The following is a 21643-nucleotide window of genomic DNA, read 5'->3' as shown; positions in this document are numbered from 1 at the left end:
ATAGTGTTTTTGTTACTCAGTTCACACAAGGTATTTGATTTAAAAAGATTAGAGGGATGTGCAGGTATTGATGTGTCTTAGTGGTTAGTAATAGTTTAAGTTAGTGTGAAAATAGAGACCTGATTGAGAGCCAGGAGGACAGGAGGTTTAAGAAGGCCATTAGTGGTCATCCGAAGAGTAAATTCAATAATAATCAAGTCTGTTAAAACACACATGAAAAGGGCTAGAAGCGAGCAAGCAACCTTTGGAGAAAGACCAATATGCCTCTTGAAAATGAAGTGAACATTGGAAAAATAAGTGCTGTAATTGGAATTAAAAGGTACAGCAAGTCTGACAGTTAGGACAGTAATGGGGCCCAGGCTATTGCACTCCAGGAGTCTATGGTAAAACCTAAAATTGTGACAAAGCAATTGATTTTGTAATGGTCACTGGATCTACACAGTCAGTCCTCAATAATGTACTATGACAATTTCCTGATCAAAAGATAGCATTCACAGTAGCAAAAGGATAACTCCCTTAATGTCTCTCAAGCAGAAAACATACCATTGACATAGGCAAAGGGAGAATAACTCACCTATTATTGATCATGTCTGATTGCCCCCTCTTATTCCTGTTTCCTTCTGGCATGAGGACTCTTGCGTAAAGTGAAAGCAACCATCGTCTTTTTGAAAAATGAGATGCAGTTAGACTGCCAGATAATAACAAAGTTAACCTTGCTTCTGTTTACCAAAAGAATATCTTCTTTGTGAAAGTCCTGCACCCTATTAAAAAGATAGTTGGACTAAAACTCAGACTTGTAGTTTCAGATTAGTAGTGAAGAATCCTAGGTATATTTAGAGAATCTACCCTCCCAGACCTGTCCCTAAAACATAATCCCATAATTATTCAACTAACCAGATAATTTGTGCATATGTAGATTAAATAATGCACACTCTGGAAGAAAAGGGAGAGATACACTCTATATTACCCAGCTGAAATTATTGGCATCCTGATATCCTGCCAGTCTCACTGGAGTTTATTGTCATTACTTGAGAAGAAACTGGGCTATTTATAATATAAACTCTCCAAGACATGAGGGACTGGCATTAGAGCGTAGAAAATACCAACCCAATAGTTTCTATCTCATATACACTCAGAAGACTGAATCCTCCAGAGAAAAGTATGTAGATTGTCTTACCTTTGGCAAAGGAGATAAAATTAAATTTTGAATGAAAGTTACAGGGGGAGGTAAAAATGGGCAAATAACTTAAACTCTATTCATCCATGGATTTCAAAATTCTTCTGTCCTGTCTGTTGATGGCCTCAGAAGTTTCGCAGGTCGAGACCCTTACAACAGATAGATAACCTCCTCCTCTCTCCTGAAGCTCAAAATAATTGAACAAGGGACACTGAGGCAGTGGTCCAAGAGTTATAATCACTGAGCTAGCAAGGGTGAGCTAGGAAAGTTCTCATTTTTGTATTAAGAGGACGACAATATTGCCAAAAATCTGGGACAGGCAAAAGAAACCAGTATCAGAGAATGGTTGCTGTAATCTCACTGGTCACAACTCCAATGATTACTAGACAGGATTGAGAGATTTTTGGTGTGGGTGGGTATTGCTGTGTGTGGACACCAGGGTTTTGGAGAAATAAGAAATCCTAGATACCCCAGAACACATGGGGGTACTAGAACCCAATCTGTGTGGAGAAAGATGGTATGGAGTTTGATACTTGATAGGTCATTGTGGTTCCAGCCATAGCCCTCAAAAGACACTGCATGAAGGATTTACCAAAACACTTTAGGGCCGTGAAAACACCTTGTGTGCAACTGTCTAAACAACTGGACCTTGTAGCCTCAGGAAGGATCACTTGTCTAAAGGCTACATTAGCTGCCCCTAATGTGTGAGAGAAGCAGGGAAGTTAATTCTGGTTCAGCATTTTATACTCCTATCATCCCAGAGAGTTGAAGCCTTTCTACAAGGAACAGCACAATATGGCTTCTATTATTTTTCTCAACTTTATTAACTTGAGTATTTCTTATTTACAATTCAATAGTTATTCCACTTCCCGGTTTCTGGGCTATCATCCCCCTAACCCCTCCCCCATTTGTGTTCCCCTCCCCATCCTACCCCCGTTACCGCACTCCCCCCAAAAATCATGTTCACTGGGCATTCAGTCTTGGCAGGACCAAGGGCTTCCCCTTCCACTTGTGCCCTTAGTAGAATATTCATTGCTATCTATGAGGTTGGAGACTAGGGTCAGTCCATGTATAGTCTTTGGGTCTATAGTCCCTGTAATCTCTGGTTGGTTGGCATTATTGTTCATATGGGGTCTCGAGCTCATTACAGCTCTTTCAGTCCTTTCCAAGATTCCTTCAACAGGGGTCCCATTCTAAGTTCAGTGGTTTGCTGCTGGCATTCGCCTATGTATTTGCTGGATTCTACCTGTGTCTCTCAGGAAAGATCTACATCCAGTTCCTGTCAGCCTGCACTTCTTTGATGCTCCATCCATCTTATCTAATTGGGTGGCTGTATATGTATGGGCCACATGTGGGGCAAGCTCTGAATGGGTGTTCCTTCTGCTCCTGTTCTAAAATTTGCATCCCTCTTCCCTCGCAAGAGTATTCATGAGACACTAACTTCTATGTGTCCCTGTTGCACACTAACAGATACTATTCCTGCACCATCCTGGAGTGTAGTTGGAAAAACACACTTGACATAAATCCTGTTACCCTGTTGTGTGTAATAGACCCACAGATGCTCATGACTGACTGTCCTGAGGTAACAACAATGATCCAATTTATCTGGACAGACCTAATGGACTACTGCCAAACACCATCCCATGAAAGACACTAATGCAATATTCAACACAGTTGGGAGTATTTTCATTAAACATGGAACGAGATACCAAGGAGCTTCAACAGTTACACTAATTGAAATTATTTTCATACAAGACTTAGAGCCAAGTACGTAGGCCCAGAGAACACAACTGATTCAACAGTCTGACTCAGGAGGTCAAATGGGGAAAAGGGAAGCCTGTCATCTTGTACATGGACAGACATTATGCTTAGGATACTCCACATGTCTATGGTATAATATGGAGACAAAACTGTCCTTGTTGCTGAGGAAAGTACATTAAGAACATAGAGGAAGTTTTGGCTCTCCAAGAGGATGTTTGGATTCCCCTATGATTTGGTAGGCTTCACTGCTATGGATATCAAAGAGATGACTGCCTTGTGACTAAAGGTAACTAGATCACTGACCTGGATGCCTGACAAGTGTCCCTAAGACCCGTGATCCTACTGACCTCCTGGTGACATACCCAATCCCCTACTACCTGAGACTTCATGGTATAAATAAGATATGAGAATGCAAAAGAATCAAATGGCTACCTGGAATCCACAGGTTGGTAGTGAACAGAAGAAGGAAAGATCATTCTTTCAGAAACAATTGGCAGTTTTCTGGTAACTCAGCTTTACCAGGCTACCTGTACTCGGTCCACAGACCTCTATGAATTGAGAGTACCAATGTATGCTATAACTACCTACATTGGAAAGCATGGCTGAATATGTCTAAGCCAAATGCGAGGTTTATAGAGTACATAAAATAATCTAGAACATTACAACATTAATGTATATCATAAATGTATATCATACATTAATGTATATCATACATTTATTTATATCCCCCTAGCATGTAAGCATGTAATTTAAATTAATGAATTAACATATAAAAGCAAACATTAAATTCAATCCATATTAACATGGATATTCTCAAATACATTAAAATAATGCTTTACGGACTTATCTGTGTTATCAGACATACACCATAAAAGTCATAAACCATTCTCTTCCATATGAATATCACCTACCACAATTAGTTTCTATTTCTACCATCATCTGTGAAATCAACACCCTGCCCACTAGCCCCCTCTTTTCGTTCTGGGCCCATAAAACATGAGGTTGACTAACGTGAAACTTTGTCAGGCCTCTGGTTCTTAATTCGGGGCCCTTTACTGCTTTATCGTCCATACATTCCCCTGAAATAAGACATCTCTATGGAAACGGGTCTAATCAATCCATGACCATCACAATGTCATCCATTTAGTATTTTTTTTAATTTTCGGATGCCTACAGTCAACATAGCTGCTGAAGCACTTTAGAACGTAGGTCATGGCAGGTCTCAGTGACATTATCATTAGGCCCACCCTGATGGGGAGAAGGAAGCTGGCCTTCTGTCTTGGTATTAAAAAAGGAAGACATATGTTGTCCATGGCAAAGCTGAGTGAGTCTTGTGTAGGGGGTTAGAGGGTTTGCTGAAGAGATAGCATTGATCTGAGCCTTCCTCATATGGGAATCAGGAGTTGGGAGCCTCTCACAAGCATCTGGACTTCCCTGCTTTTTATGGTTCCTGGATGTCAGAGAGTTTATATCATTAACTTCTTTATCCCAAAGCTAAGTGTTGCGAAGGGTACAGTTGTTTTCTTGAGAGCTCATGGCTTATGTTCTTTTTGCCCAGAAGAATATGTCCTCAAGAATAAGGGAAAGAAAAGTATTTTGTCCTCAGCTTGGTATAAACTTTTCCATGCTTTGGAACCCTATAGTGCAGTTTGTGTCTGACACTGATATCTGGGAGAGAGAATTGCTTCTAGTGGAGACGTCATCATCTCAGTCTTTCCACAAGTATCACTCTACTACACTTCCCTGACAGTGATCCTCTAGATTTCCGAGTTAGTAGATGTGATTATCCGGCAGTTCTTTTTTCTTCTATTCCTTACTTTTTTTAATTTTTAAAGCAAATTTTATTGCTTTTCTAACTGGATGTTTTTGTATTTACATTTAAAATGTTTTATTCCTTTCCCAGTTTCCTGCCCATAATATCCCTACACGTTCCCTTTCCCTACCTCTTTAATCTCCCTTAAAACCACTTGGCATGCCCTTGAACTTGGAGAGAATCCTATGGAGGACCAAGGGCTTCTCCTTCCATTGGTGTACAACAAGGCCATCCTCAGACACATATGATGTTGGAGCCATAGGTCTGTCAATGCACAGTCTTTGAATATTGGTCTAGAACCAGAAAGATATAGTTCATTGTCATTGCTGTTTTCATTTTGTTGAAAGCCCCTTCAGCTCTTGTAATCCTTTTTCAAAATATTCCAAGAAGAGGTCAGTTTTCAGTTCACTGGTTTGCCACTAGCATTCATGTATATAGTTGACCTGCTCTAGCTGTGTCTTTCAGGAAACATCTACATCCTGTTCCTGGCAGAATGTACTTCTTGGCTTCATCAATCTTTTCTAGTTTTGGTGGATATATATATGTATATATATATATATATATATATATATATATACACATACATACATATATATACATATACATACATACATACACACACACACACATATATATATATACATATATATATATATACATATATATATATATATATACTTTTGGTGTCTCCTACAACTATGAGGGTAGGTGGAATGTTAACATGGATTCTGCATAACATTGTCAAGAATGTGGAATCCACAAATGACAATGCCAAAATGATTCCCTCCTGTTTTTATGAACCTATTGAAGTTGAGGTTTCACTGGACCTCAAGCCATTCCTCTCCCTGCACATCCTCCTGAATCTGATGTTTGGCCTGAAGAAATATCATGGTAGAACACCCAAAACCCTCAAGTCTGGCCATGGGAACACAGAAAGGTAGATATTTGAGAACTGATATCTAATGGGACTACAGAACCACATTCTCTAGACCATGTTGTCCTTTGCTTTACTGATGTGTGATAATTTTTGGATAAAATGAGGATTTAGGAGTTTATCATTTGGAGGATGTACACAATATTAAACTTATATTCACTCTATATCTGAGCCTTCTTTGTTGCCAAAATTATTGCAAAAAATTGAATTGGAAAGCAGAATTTTTGAGTACACATTCAGGAATATATGTAAAGTCCACTATCAAGGAATGTACAGTAAGAAAATGTAATACAATATTCTTTCAATTAAAGGTCTGTTTAGTAAATACTGCCGTTTGGGAAACAGAGGAACCCTAGGAAATTGAATTGTATTTCACAGGAATGGTCTAGTGAATAAAATTATTATCCAGAAGATTCTCCTCCACTCCATGTTCCTAGATCTTTTCTACCCATACAAATTCCCTAACTAACTTTCGCCGTTCAGAGCATATAACCACTAATGATGCAAAGAGAAGTCTCTTTCTTTATGGAGATGGAATATGTAAATTTTATACTGTGTCAATGGACACACTCCTTGAAAGGGCACTCTCTAATATTGGCAATGTAAGGACAGCTGTTCTGCAGGTAGGCCATGGCAGTTCTCAGTGAAATCATCAGTAGGCTTTCCCTGAAAAATTTCTTTATCCTGTAGAGCTTTAGCTTCTTCTGTGATATCACAAGTGTTGTCGTGACAGCCACTGCCTCTGACATATTCCTTCAGTACCTCTTGGGCTTACTAATTGGCTTCTAATTCAGAGTAAAGATCCATTTGGTAGGAGAACATAGAGAAAGAAGAGATCAGAGTTGGGGAGAAAGAAGCTGGCCTTCTGTTTTAGTTTTTAAAAAACGACGAATTATGTAGTCCATGAGAAAGCTCACTGTGTGCTCTCTCGGAATTGTGATGGTTCACTGAAAAGATAGTGTTGATCTCAGCCTTCCACATGTGAGAATCAGGAGCCTGGATCCTCTCAGTAGCATCTGGATTTACTTGCTGGTTATGGTTCCTGGAAATCAGAGAGTTTATATCATTACTATCTATATTCCAAATGTCAGGTGCTGGGATGGGCACAGTTGATTTTCTAAGAGCTCATGGATTTTATTCTTTTTGCCCAGAAGGAAAAGGTCCTAAGGAAGAAGAGAAAGACAAGTATTGTGTCCTCAGCTCAAAGTAAACTCCTCAAGACTTTGGATTCCTAGAGTGCAGTTTGTGTCTGACACTGATATCTGGGAGAGAAAAGTGCTCCTAGTTTAGACTTCAATACATCAGTATTTAGACTAGTATTACTTTGACTACCATTCCCTGACAGTGACCCTTTAGATTTCAGAGTCAATAGGTGTGATTAGCTGGCATGTTTCTTTTCTTTCTTTCTTTTTTTTATTTTTTAGCAAATTTTATTCTTTTTATTGGATATTTCTATATGTACATTTCAAATATTATTTCCTTTTTCAATTTCTTGGCCTTAAAATCCCTTACTAGTCCCCTTCCTCTTGTTCTATTACACCCCTTACTAGCCCTTGACATTCCCTTGAACAGGCAGTCAAACCCAGTGAAAACACATGGCTTCTCCTTCCATTGGTCTCCAACAAGGCCATCCTCTGCTACATATGCTGTTGGAGCCATAGGTCTGTCCATGTACAGTCTTTGAATATTGGTTTAGTACCAGAAAGCTCTGGTTCATTGGCATTGTTATTCTTATGGGAATGAAAGCCCCTTCAGCTCTTGTAATCCTTTCTCAAAATCTACCAAAATGAGGTCCGTTTTCAGTTCACTGCTTTGCCACTAGCATTCACTTCTGTATTTGACATGCTCTAGCTGGGTCACTTTGTGAAGTTCTATACCTGGTTCCTCTCAGCATGCCCTTCTAAGCTTAGTCAGTGTTATCTAATTGTGGAGGCTGATATATTTATATATTTGTATATATATATATATATATATATATATACATTATATATATATATACATTATATATATATATATATATATATATATATATATATATATATCTGATGGATTTCACAGCTATGAGTTTATGTGGAAATTTAATATGGAATGTGCAGATCTAGGTCAAGAATTTAGAATACAAAAATTACAGTGTCAAATAGACTCCCTCCTGTTCCTATGAACCGATTGAAGTTGATGCTTCCATGGACCTAAAGCCATTCCTCTCCTTGCCCATCTTCCTGCGTCTTGGGGTTGGACTGAAGAAACAATCATGGTAAAATATCCAAACCCTCAAGTCTGTCCCTGGCAACACAGGAAGGTAGATATTAGAGAACTGATATCTAATGGGACTACAGAAACACATTCTATAGTCCATGTTGTCCTTTGATTTCCTGCTGTCTGGTAGTTTTTGGATAAAATGAGGATCTGGGAGTTTATCATTGAAATAGGAACCCAATACTTACACTGTTATAGTGACTCTGTAGCTGGGCCCCTTTTGGTGCCAAAATAATTGAAAATAATGAAATTGGAAAATGGAATTTTTGAGTACAAATTCAGAAATGTATATAAAATTCACTATCAAGGAATGTACAATTGAAAAATGTAGTAAAATAGTCATTCATTTAAAGGTCTGTAGGAAAAATACTGGCCATAAGAAACAGAGAAAACCTAGAAAATTGATCTCTAGGTCACAGGAATGGACTGGGAATAAAAAAAAACTAGAAGAATCTCCTCCCCTGCATGTTCCTAATTTTTTTCTACTGGTACCAAGCCCCTGACTTACCTTCTCCATTCAGAATATGTAATCACTAATGAAGCAAAGAGAAGGAACTAGCTTTAGAGAGATGGAGTATATAAAGTTTCCACTGTGTCACAGGAGACAATCCTTGGAAAGGCACCCACTAATCTGGTCAATGTAAGGAAAGCTGTTGAGCAGGTAGGGCAGGGCAGTTCTCAGTGACATCATCATTAGGCCCTCTTGAAACCTGGAGAGCACTAGCTTCTTCTGTGATGTCACAAGTGTTGTAATGACACCAACTGCCTCTCTGATATTCCTTCAGTACCTCTAGAGTTTACTTATTGGCCTCTAATTTAGAGTAAACAGCCATTTAGGAGAGAGAACAGTGAGGAGCACAGATAGGGAGAAGGAAGCTGGCCTCTGTCTTGTTATAACAAAGGAAGAAATATGTGCTCCATGGGAAAGCTCAGTGAGTCCTATTTAGGGGTTGAGTGGGTTCCTCGAAGAGATAGCCTAAACCTTAGCCTTCCACATATAGGAATCAGTAGCTGGGAGCCTCTCACAAGAATGTAGACTTCCCTACTTGTTATGGTTCCTGGAAACCATAGAGTTTATATCATTGATTCTTTATTCCAAAAGCCATATTTTGTGGAGGACAAGTAGTTTTCCTGGGTGCTCAAGGCTTTTACAAAAAGGTGCAAGGGAAGAAGGCAAAGGCAAGTATTTTGTTGTCAGTTCACTGTAAACTCCTCTATGCTTTGGATGCCTATAGTGCAGTTTGTGTCTGACACTGATATCTGGGAGGGAGAAGTGCTTCTAGTTGAAACTTCATCACCTCACTCTTTTCACTACTATTATTGTAACATTCCCTGACAGTTACCCTTAAGATTTCTCAGTCAATCGGTGTGATTAGCTGACAGATTTCATTTCTTTTCTTTCCTTCATTTTTTTAAATTTTTTCATGAAATTTTATTGCTTTTTTAATTGGATATTTCTCTATTTACATTTCAAATGTTATTTCATTTCCCAATTTCCTGTCCATAAGAGCCTAACTAGTCTCCTCCCCTTTTTCTATAAAACCCCCTTACTGTACCTTGATATTCTCTTTAACTGGGAGTCAAACACAGGGAGGACAAAGGGCTTCTCCTTCCATTGGTGCCCAACAAGGCCATCCTCTGCCACATATGCAATTGGATCTATAGGTCTGTCCATGTACAGTCTTTGAATATTGGTTTGGTACATGAAAGCTCTGGTTCATTGGCATTGTAATTCTTATGGGGTTGAAATTCCCTTCAGGTCTTGTACTCCTTTCTCAAAATCTCCCAACAAGAGGTCTGTTGTCAGTGTGCTGGTTTGTCACTAACATTCACTTCTGTATTTGACATGCTCTAGCTGTGTCTGTCAGGGAAGATATAAATCTGGTTCCTGTCAGCATGCACTTCTTAGCTTCATCAATCTCATCTAGTTTTGGTGGCATAATATATATATATATATATATATATATATATATATATATATATATATATATATATATATTCAATGCCAAATGAACTGCATGCTCTGAATGGCATTCCTTCAGTCTCTGCTGTAAACTCATAGATATTTTCCCCCTTCTAAAAAGGACTGAAGCAAGCATAAGTTGGGTTTCCTTTTCTTGACCTTCTAATGGTCTGTGGACGGTATCATGAGTAATTTGAGCTTTTGGGCAATACACACTTTTGGTGATTGCATACCATGTGTGTTTTTCTTTGATTTGATTGCCTCACACAGGATGATATTTTCTAGTTCCATCCATTTGTCCTCGACTTTCTTGTAATAATTGTTTTTATATCTGATTAGTGTAGATGTACTACATTTTCTGTATCCATTCCTCTGATGAATGCCATCTGGGTTCTTTCCAGCCTATGGATATTTTAAGAGGCTGCTCTGAAAATTGTTGTGTATGTGTCTTTTTTGTATGTCATCTTTTCTGTATATGCCCAGGAGAGGTATGGCTTGGACCTCAGTTACTGCAATGTCCAATTTTCTGAGGAACCTGCAGACTGCTTTCCAGAGTGGTTGAACCAGTTTGTAATCCAACCAACAAATAAGGAGTGTTCCTCTTTCTCCACATACTTACCATCATCTTCTGTCTCCTGAGTTTTTTATTACAGTCATTCTGACTTGTGTGAGGTGGAAACTCAGGGTTGTTTTCATTTACATTTCCCTGATGACTATTATAATGAACATTTCTTTAGGTTATTCCCAGATACTTGATTTCCTTCAGTTGAGAAATCTTTGTTTAGTTCTGCACCACAATTTTAATAAGGTTATTTGTCTCTCTGAAGTCAAATTTCTTGAGTTCTTTGTATATATTAGAAAAGAGCTTTCTTTCAGATTTAGGATTATTATAGAACCTTTCCCAAAGTGTGGGTTGCTGTTTTGTCCTAATGACAGTGTCCTTTGGCAGGCAGTTTTCTACTACAGTAAAAAACTGTCAGTTAGTTAACTAGAACTGGGATTGGCTCCTTTCTGACTTCTCTTTTGGTCCTGAACAGTGAAGGAGGGAACTAAACAACCATGTTCTACCCCTACAAGGCATGTATATAAACTTCCATGGGTCTAGAGAGATCTATCAGTGATTCTGGTCATCTGTTCAGGAAATTTATGGTAATAGGGTTTATAGTTTTAATCCTGGCTTCTGTAACTACAGGCTGTGGTATTGTGAAGCCAGGATACACCCTGTGCAGCAGGTGTGAATATGCCTGAGCAGGTTGTCTCCTTGGATTTCTGAAAAATTGCTAAGGAAGTGAGAGTAAATTAGCAACCCCTGCTCAACAGAGCTCTGGGTATGCTGACACTCTTGCTTTATCTCTATATTAAGCTACTTCAAAAGATCACCTGTCAGGTATGTTCTTGAATATCCTTCAGTGTGCTAGCATTGGACTGCAATGAAATATTATGCAGGACAGGTGTGGGAAACATCTGAACTCTTCCATTGAATATTAGAGAAATGAGGTGTATTCACATTCAATTGACTGAGTATGTTTCTGGTCTTTGGCTTCCTGAGTACCATCCACAATTAAAGGGTAGGGTCAGATGAAGCACCATTGAAGATAGATTCTGTCCCTTGTGAGCTGCATCTCAGGGTATGTGCAAGACCATTCAGCCTCCTGTGACATGAGAGATCAGAGTAATGAGAGGCAGACAAGAGGGGACAAATCAGTGTTTTTCTGGGCCACCATAACTGCATTATCCAGGCTAAGGATTTGCTCATGGAAGTCTAGTGTCTCACATTGATATAGGCCAATCTGTATGGAGTCTCAATAGCACAACTGGCTCCAGGTTTCTTTCTTAGTTACCGGGATTTACGGGCAGTTATTTACACCTTGTCTTCTAGATCCACAAATTATTTTATGGCTTCATATACACAAGGCATATTCTTTCATGCTCTCTCTGTACCTGTGTTTTACTCTGTCTCTCTGTCTTAATCTGACTGTGTCTATCTGATTCTCTGTCCTATTTTTCCTCTTTCCTGCAACAGTCTTTACTAATGAAAGGACATTTCATGGCAGTTTATGCACTCGCTCGCATGGAGAGACAAGGGAGGAAGGAAGAAGAAATTAAGATTCTTTCTTGTTATAAAAGTGCAAAGTATAAATTATCTGGATGAAAAGGGCAAGAGAGAGCAGTGGGCTGGTGCTGAGGAGCTTCCTGGAAGAGGTGGTCTTGGCTCCGGTGTTTTGGAGTAGGAATTACGATCTGAAACCACTGGATTCCTAAAGAAGAGACACAGAGTCAAGAATAAATGATGAATTTTTGGCAGAGAGCCAGGACTTGACAAGCATGCAGCTGGTCTACCACAAGATTCTTAATATCATTCTGCATGAGTAAGAATACCAATAAGATCCACAGAGGTAAAAAATTTGTCTCTCAGGGTAGAGTATTGAACTTCATCTTCAGAGGATTCCTGTACATGTCATTGGAATGTTATTCCAAGAGTGGGAAGAGGGTTCCCCCCCCTAGACTCGTATCAAGGTCTCTGACTCTTTTTGATTGAAAATACATGATTAAGGCTTGGTGGTCCTAAGCACTATGGATTCCAGGACTTACCTGCATCCCATAATATATGAACTGAAAATGTCCTCCATTTCTTCATGTCTTGGACAGATTTTGTTGTTTAGGGCCCGGGGGACTGCAAAAGAGAGTGAGGCATAGGTCTAGGAATCATGGTTGGGAGAAAGAAAGTAGCTTATAGATCCAGCTTCAAGAGAGCTTTCCTCCTCTTTCACTGCTTCAAAGTGTCTGTAGATTTCCTCTTTCATCAGGCTTCATTGAGGGACTCAGCATATTCTTTCCTGTGCTTGGGCCATTGCTATGCTTGTTCCCTTGTGTTTATGTACAGGATCTGCTGGAAGCCATCATCAAAACCTTCCACTATCAATGAGCAAGTGCAACAGATTAAGAAGGTAGAGAAACTGACTCTTGCGCTCCAAAAGATTACCTGTGAGTTGGAAAGCTCTCATGTATACTGAACCACTGCACCAAAAGCGTTTGGAGAGAAGTTATTCATTATGCCCACTTCTTGTAGACAGTCCTGACACCTCTGTGTTAACCTCAGTTTTCTAGCACCACAGAAAATGCAACTGTAATATCCTCATGTACAAACTAATTTTCTTATGTTCCTCTAAGAGGCAGGACACGAAGAAAGGATAGGAGTGTGATAGGAAGCTCTTTTATTTCTCAGAAATGCAGAAGCTGTGGTTTGAATAACTGTCTAGGGATATGGCAAGTAATGTGTGAGCCCTCATGATGGATTTTAATAGACAGAGAACGCATTTTCTGTCCTCAGAGGAACACAGAAATCTGGTCAGCTTAAGAAGCACAGTAACTTTAACTTAGATAAGTAAACTTATTTTATTTTATAGATTTATTTTATTTGTTTTGTATGAGTAATCTATAACTGTCAGACACAACAGAAGTGGGAATTTGATGCCATTATACATGGTTGTATGCCACAATGATTTTGCTGGGAATTGAACTCAGGACCTATGGAAAAACAGTTAATGCTCTTAAATGCTAAATCATCTCACCAGCCTAAACTACATTTGATGATGATAGTGATGGTGGTGGTGGTGGTGGTGGTGGTGGTGGTGGTGCTGCTGCTGCTGCTGCTGCTGCTGCTGCTGATGATGATTATTATTATTATTATTATTATTATTATTATTATTATTATTATTATACTGCAGCATTAAGTGGATCAAGATTTACCCTCCTCCAAAGCTCTTTCCTTTCTCCTGTCTCAAGGAGAACCTACAATAAAGAAGACACCATCACAGCTTCCCATCCTACCCACAACTAAAGAAAGAAATGTTTAACTTTTTCTTGGTTATTGAGATATTCTTGTTGACAGGGCTCATAGCTTCAGATCTGAAGCAGGGAGACTTTGGAAGTGGGGCCTCCTTTGGAGGAATCTGCTAACTTTATAGGAACAGGGAAACCATGAGCAAAAGTAAGAGGTTGTTCTACCACCATATCCCATGCTGAGAACAAAGTCTTCTCTTCACAGCTTGGGAACTGGGTAAGCAGGCTAACCAAGACCTGCTAACAAGCCAAACCAGATGGGTAAACATTTGTCCATTGGGTATACAGGGGGAGCATTTCATTGACTATTTTGACCGTATCTCCTGTCCACTGTGTTCTAATCCCATGCAAGGAAAGTTTGGTGGATTTTGTCTATCCTGTGTCAGAACAATATTGTTTCTCATTCTGAATGCTGTTTCTTCACTGATATGAACCTTGAGAGAACAGAGGGAGCCAAGGAAAGCCATAGCCAACAATATTCTACATTCTAGAATATCAAGGCCTTCTCATAAGAAACACTTTCTTGTAGCTGTGAATTCAGCAGGGTGGAAAATTACAACCAACATCTGGTCATGCAGCATAAAAATTAGTATGAGATAAAGAAAGACTTAAAAATGAGTCAGATCTCTGATACATAACAACATGTGGTCACGGGTATAGTCACAAATAGCATGAAGTTTATTTTGTTGAGCAAGAGTTACTCTCCTGGAGTCCTCAGATGTTCATATGTGCTTGAAAATCTGTCACAGAAGACTGTATTAATATCATACTCTAATCCAGAGAGACCATACAAAAATATATTATTCCTCCTGCAGTATTGGTTGAAATTAATTCACATAACACATTTGTATGTGAGGCTGAAATTATTGTTCAACACGGATAAAATCATTATCTCAATCCTTGTCTTAGTAATTTGTTTTGTTTTGTTTTCTTTTTTAATTTAGAAAATGGGTGACTATTCTTCAGTTCCACACCTGAACTGAAGTGACTGTTCCTCAGACTGTATACATAGATGTCATCTGAGTAGTAGTTGACATTTATAGTCCAGGCGTCTCCCCATGGAACCCTTTGGGCCAGAATAAGCATGCATAGACTTATTACTGTTAAGGGAATATGTAGTATCCAAAAATTACAGGATCCATCTGCTGTAAATATTTTCTATTACACAGGAGAAGGAAGGTGTATCAAAGGCTGTGTATCAAAGATTGTAGATATTACACCATCCAAGAAGATAATATATCAAGAAGAATTCTGTAGGGCTACACAAATTGATCTAAGTATCCCCACACTATTCTAAGCCAGGACGGACAAATATACTTCACGTGGAAACTTAAAATAATCTGACGCTATGGTATGTGGAGTGTTAATAGATAAATAAATACCACCTAAAAAGCACATGCATATATACCAGATGCTAATCAAAAATTATCCAGAGGCAGTTTGCAACCTACATTTAGCACAAAGAAATTGATTCCCCACTTCACAGATTCTGATCAGAACCATTGAGTATTAAGAAATCTATATTAGAATTCACTTGCGTATCAAATGTCTGTATAATTAGGTAGTCACAGCAAACATGACTTTCGGAAAACATAACTTGAACTTGTCAACAGTGGAGGGAGTGCATGTAGGGCATGTGGTTTGGGCATGAACCTCAAAAGTACAAAATACCACTGAGATTTGAGTTTTGAGCACAATAAATACTTAATGAGTTTTGGGACAAAATTTGAATCTAAAGACTCCAAAAATCAATAAGTTCTGAAACCTTATGGAGATTGGTGGATATTATGAATTTAGTCTGTGCCCCAGAGGTATAAGTACTTGGTTCAATTTGAAGTGATTTGATATGCTAAAGAGGCATGAAAAACAAAGCAAGCCATGGTATCTTTGAACAAGTGTGCTTCTCCAAAATGTAGCACGATTTACTGTGGAGTGACCTAGACACTAGACACTAGACACACACACACAAATACACAAACTCACACACATACACAGACACACAAATACACACATACACATAAACACACACACAAACACACATACAATCACACACACTCACACACAACAAACAAATAACCCACAAATTATTGACTTCCTCTGTGCTGTGTGTGGCATGCTGGATTTATTCAAGATATGAAGTGTATTCTCTACAAATAAGTTAAACCAAAAGTCAAAGAAAAATTATAATTCCTCCTCCTTTCTTGAGAAAGCATTCTGTACATGAGTAATGCTTACATTTTAAAGTTTAAGAGGGATGACATGAAAACAGTAACTACTGCATCCCACTTTAAAACAGCAATTCAGAGATGTGTAGTGATTCAATTTTGATTTTATGGAACTGTAGTTGCTCAGTTCTCACGATTGTAAGATTGATCCTGGTCAATACTAGTCATAACTCTGTAGGAACAGTAAGAGCTTTGAGAATACTTCAAGTTAAAAAACCTAAGGAACCTTATTGGCAACAGCTTAATTCAAAATGGAGAAACTTGTGTTTGGGTAAAGTCCTGTACCTAAGACTGAGCAGGTGGTTCAAAGCCAAGGAAAACATTGCATGTAAACAAGCACTACTGGGTACAGAACCTGTTACTAAAATAAAGAAAGCTAAGGGCTTCAGGAAATATGCATGAGGAAGACTTTGAATGGTAGAAATTATATACAATAAATTTAGTGGTACACATTGAGAGGATGAATTTTTGAAATGTTTATCTCCTTAGGAGTGTAAACATTTGAGCTAAGTAAATGCTATAGACCAGGTAGGAAAGGGAAGTGAGTTTCCATTCAGACATTGGAATTCCATTCATGCCAAACATGAACATGAGAGTGTTTCAAAGAAATGTTGAAGCACATCAAGAGCTTCTGAGCATCCAGGAGGAGTCTCAGAGGATTAATTTGTTCTTGTTATGAGGGATTTTCAAGTTAATTGTTGGAAATCAGTCAAGAGAATTTTAAAGTCTAGAAACCAAATTCTGTACAAGTCTCATATTAGCTTTGGAAGACCATGACCTGTAAAGGCCCCAAAAAGACATAGCTAGATTCACCTTTTAAAATGTATTACAATTGGTGACTGACTGCCTTTCCACTATGTTCCCAAGGCCAGCCAGGGTACGACTGTGGTGCTAAACCTTTAGCAAGAGAATGCTGCTTAGCTTAATTAGAGTTTTGTTTTTGGTTTGAGTTGTGTTTGTTTCAGGTTTTAGTATTGTTGGTTTGGTTGGAAGTTTTTTTATTCATTCTTTATTAATTTTTGTTCTTTTGGTGAATTTGCAGTTCTTTTATGTCATGCACATTACATTATGATTGTATCATTTAAGCCCTTTTTGAAAAAAAATAAATATATATTTTTCAAAAGAAAATGTGTTTTCAGCTCATAAGATACATGTTTTTTCATGTGTAGTGTTGCATCCTGTAATCCAAAAACCAGATGCAGAGATAGATCACTGAAATTTGCAGGGGCCTTGGGATTCACAATTGTTCCCAGCAAGCCAGAGGTACACTTGTGGATTTGTCTTTCAATGTGGCTAGTGTGGCCTCCTGTGTATATCAATTTCGAGAAGGAAAATGTATCCATACTCTGTCCTTGTGGTCATATATTTAGCTACTCCTAAAATATAGTACTTTAGGAATGATCACATAGAAGAAATTAATGAGAAAATCAACAGTATTTGTCTAATGACTCTCAGGAAATGAAAATATTCACCAATGGATTAGAAATACAAATCAGGAAAATCAGACCTAATCTGTCTCTGGTTTCATGAAATATAGTCTCAGTGGGAACCACTTAGAAGAGATAATGAATCCCATGTCTTTAAAATCTTTTTTATATTTAGTTTTTATGTTGTTGGCCTTGAATATGTATTTGGTGCCAATTTGGATAGTTGTTTGGTTCAGATTTTTATCATTACCATTATTATTGCTATTATTTCTTTATACATAAGTGTTTCACTTGATGTAAGTGTTATGTACCACATACATGCAATTCCCACAGAATCCAGTCAGGGTCCATGAATTCCACCAGGAATTGGGTTATCCTTTTGGTTCTATGTTAAGTGAGTGATCAAAATGGATGAACTATCTCTCCAGGCCCTGCCCATGACTTTTATCCTTCCTTTTGTACTGTATTAATTGAAATGGATCAAACTCAACAAAAGAGAGAAGTTTTGTGAGAACTACAGGAATACATATATGGGATACGAATGGTTATTGTTTAAACTGCCAGTCATCAATGAGGGCATTAGTAGATACAGCATCATACCTCAGCATCTCTTATTGTAAGGGTTGGAACAGAACTGTCAAATCTCATCCTGTGTTATGATGTAGATTAGACTCCTCAGATTAAATTAAGAATTGAAAAACTCTCCTGGGGTTGAAAGTGTTAAGGAAATCATGTCGATGTGTCATAAATGCAGTGCTAAAAACAGGATTCAAACTAGTATGGGTGTATGCAGCCTGCAGCAGAGTCCACAGATCTTTGATGGAGAATCATTCAGTTCACAACTGGGAAGGGACTATTGTTGTTATTTTTCTAGAAGATCTCCCAATATTTCAAAAGTGTTTCTTTCAGATTAGTGAATGATTCTTGTAAAGCAACTCCTGGAATGAACTTCTGAGACCAAGCATCAGCCAGAGAATTAATGTGTGAAAGAAGAATTTCTGTGTCTGTTCAGATTGTTGCTTTCAAAGCAACAGCCAAAACTGTCCATCCTATGAAAGATACATAGATATATACATATTATAGCAGGAAGGATACAGAGTTACTTCAGGTCCATGAATGAGGTATTCAACTCATGACCTGGCTCAGGAATTAAGGAAATTTGTGCCAACTCTGAGCTCCTTCACTATGAGCCCCATGATTGAAGAAAAGAACAAATTTCAGGAAACTTGTATCAGATTTTTATGTAGTTCATTTTTCCTGGTCTTGGTCAATAGAAGGAAGGAAATCTATTTTTCCATTTCTTGTTTGTCCTATAATACTACTTCCTGATGCACTCATGCAAATATATTACTGTGGATTTCATTGATATATTACTTTTTATATTTGAATTTTGTTGCCAATAACAATAGGAAATAAGAAGTATGTATCAAAGGATCATATGAAAATCATACTAAGGGCATGGGGATATTGGTAATTTGTAACTGAGCTGAAACTCTTAAGACAAAAACTTCTGTAAAAGGTGTTCTCTAGATTCCTGTTGTAGAAGCCGGTGTTACCTAACAGAGAGTAGAGGATGAATCTCTCTGTACAGAGACAAGGTATTTATCACAATGATCACAGGCTGTGGTCCACATAATTTAACAAAGGATGGATATTTGGAAATTCCAAGAATCCAGTAGTTGATCAGTCCACAAGCCTAAATGTCTCATATGGTCATTATTATATGGTTAAATCCTCAGTAGGCAGGTTCTATTGTCTGTGATGGTTTGGCAGCAATGTGAGTGCAACCTTGAAAAAGTAAAAGCTTCTTTCTTCCAAGTTTTCTATGGGCTTCAAGTAGAATGCATTGTTAAGAATACATCAAGATTGCCATTTTTAATAGACCAGTACTTTAAACTGAACGTTCATTTCAGGGAAGTTGCTGCCTCATAGCATGGCTCAGGAGTATGGGAACTGCAAGACCCAGTCTGGGAAGATGTTCCTGTTCATGGAGTCCACCTTCCAGTATTGCAGAAATACCCAAGAAATCCTCAATCAACTCCCTTTCAAACATGGTCTTCTGGTATTTGGAGACATCACAGCCACTAACAACACCAATTCAATTCAGTTTTACTTACAACAGCTCACTGGAGTGAGAATAGTCCCTTTGGTCTTTATTGGTAGTCATAGACTTCATAGGCAGACTCAGTGATCTAATCTCCCTGCAACGGAATGGGGAGCTGATGACATGGCTGAAGCAGATTGGAGCTCTGCTGTTATGAAAGGGCTGGCAGAAAATCCCATGCTGAAAGCTGTGATCCAGGCCTGCTGAAGGCCAGTGCACCTAAGAGGTGATGTGTGACATGGAGGAGGACAGTATTTTCTTTTGACTTCGATTTTCAAAAAATTGGCATTTATTCTATGCCTCAGTGCTTAAATATGATATGTGTGTGTGTGTGTGTGTGTGTGTGTGTGTGTGTGTGTGTGTGTGTGTGTTAAATGAGACTTGTACGTCTGGTATTTTAAGAAAGCTTTCCTGGTTGAAGATTATTCTTAATGTCATCTTGAATCTGTTCACAAGGATTTTATTGAGAATATGTGTGTATCGGTGTAAATTATTCTGTAAAACCCAGTCTTCCTCTCTTTGTGTCAGTCGACTGTAATTCTTTCTCCCTCTCTCTGTAATTTCCTGTTTACCTCATTTTCCCCCTACCTCACTATTTCTCTTTTGATCTCTGTCAATTGTTGGATAATTCCAGTTTCAAAATAGAATTTTAATGTTTTCAATCCTTTTGTCTACTTTATGGAATAGTCTAAGAAACTTTCAATGCTTTATAAATGTATAATCAAAATTTTAAACTGAATACATGTGGTCCTGTGATATTTTAGGAAGGAGATATTAAATGCCCAAACTTTGTCATTGTTCAGTATAGTGCTGTTTAAATTATGCATATTGAGGTGATTTAATATTGTTATATCCAATACATCCAGTAAATCACTAATGGTTTAAAAATTATTCTAGATTTGGGATTGTAAATATAAAAAGTGTGTTTTCTCTACGTCTCCTCTCTTCTCATTAATTTTGTTAATTCTACAATTTCTTTAACTAACTTGGGCAGAGGTTATGCCAATCTTGTTAATTCTTTACGCGAATGAACTCTTCCTTTCATTCATTATATTGTTGTCCTCATTTTACTGATTTCAGCCATGATGAGTTGGATATACATGCTATATCCCTTCCACAAGGCTCAAAGGTCACCCTGAAAAAAGTTGCAAAGTAACTGTAGGTGCCCAAAATGTGGGGGTGATTATAGGGAAAGCATGTCTTCTGGATTCACCACTGCACAGCTTCAAGCCAGTAAACATTCCAGAATGCAGTGTAAATGCCTGAGAGCTGTTACTCCTAACTGACACACTATGGACAGTTAGTGTCTTTGGTTGGAGGGTTGAATGATTTTTGTAAGGGATGATCATGGGGTTATCAAACAGTATTTTAATGTAGAAGATATACAAAAGTAGGATTCAAAGAAATATAGTGATGTAGGTAAAATAAATGGGAAAATTATCATCAAAATATTTTGGTGGAAATTCTCAAAAAAAAATAAAAGAATTAAAGTATATTCCTCAATATTATGTACATAGAGAATGTTTTATTATAGAGGGATGTTTCATTAAGTGAATTCTGTTAGCTACAACAAATCTGCCGATTCTGTGAGTTTAGGGAGAGCACATATCTGATTTGACCTTAGTAAATTAAAGTGGCTATTTTAAAATATATGAGACAAGGATCCTCCAAAGATGATGTTCAGTTACCTTAGTGCTTTACATGCCGTCTACCCTTATTTTATAAGATATATATTATTATTAATATAATATTATATAATAATTATATAATATAATATAATAATATATTATTAATATAATAATAAATATATATATTATTAACTTGAGTATTTCTTATTTACATTCGAGTGTTATTCTCTTTCCTGGTGACCGGGCCAACATCCCCCTAACCCCTCCCCTTCCTTATGGGTGGTTACCTCCCCATCCCCCCAACATTGTCACCCTCCCCTCAACAGTCATGTTCACTGGGGGTTCAGTTTTAGCAGGAAAAAGGGCTTCCCCTTCCACTGATGATCTTACTAGGATATTCACTGCTACCTATTAAGTCAGAGTCCAGGGTCAGTCCATGTATACTCTTCAGGTAGACACTTAGTCACTGGAAACTCTGGTTGCTTGGCATTGTTGTTCATATGGGGTAAAAA

General features: G+C 38.0%; 1 pseudogene; it reads left to right on the top strand.

The window, feature by feature from the left end:
• The first annotated feature begins 19332 nt into the window (after positions 1–19332).
• On the top strand, positions 19333–19660 carry LOC147997953 (glutaredoxin-1 pseudogene; annotated as a pseudogene).
• The last annotated feature ends 1983 nt before the right edge of the window (positions 19661–21643 follow it).

This window comes from Rattus norvegicus, chromosome Y (assembly GCF_021556685.1).
Source record: "Rattus norvegicus strain SHRSP/BbbUtx chromosome Y, alternate assembly SHRSP_T2T, whole genome shotgun sequence".
In the NCBI taxonomy this organism is placed as follows: Eukaryota; Metazoa; Chordata; class Mammalia; order Rodentia; family Muridae; genus Rattus; species Rattus norvegicus.
This window is presented reverse-complemented; position numbering and strand designations above follow the sequence as displayed.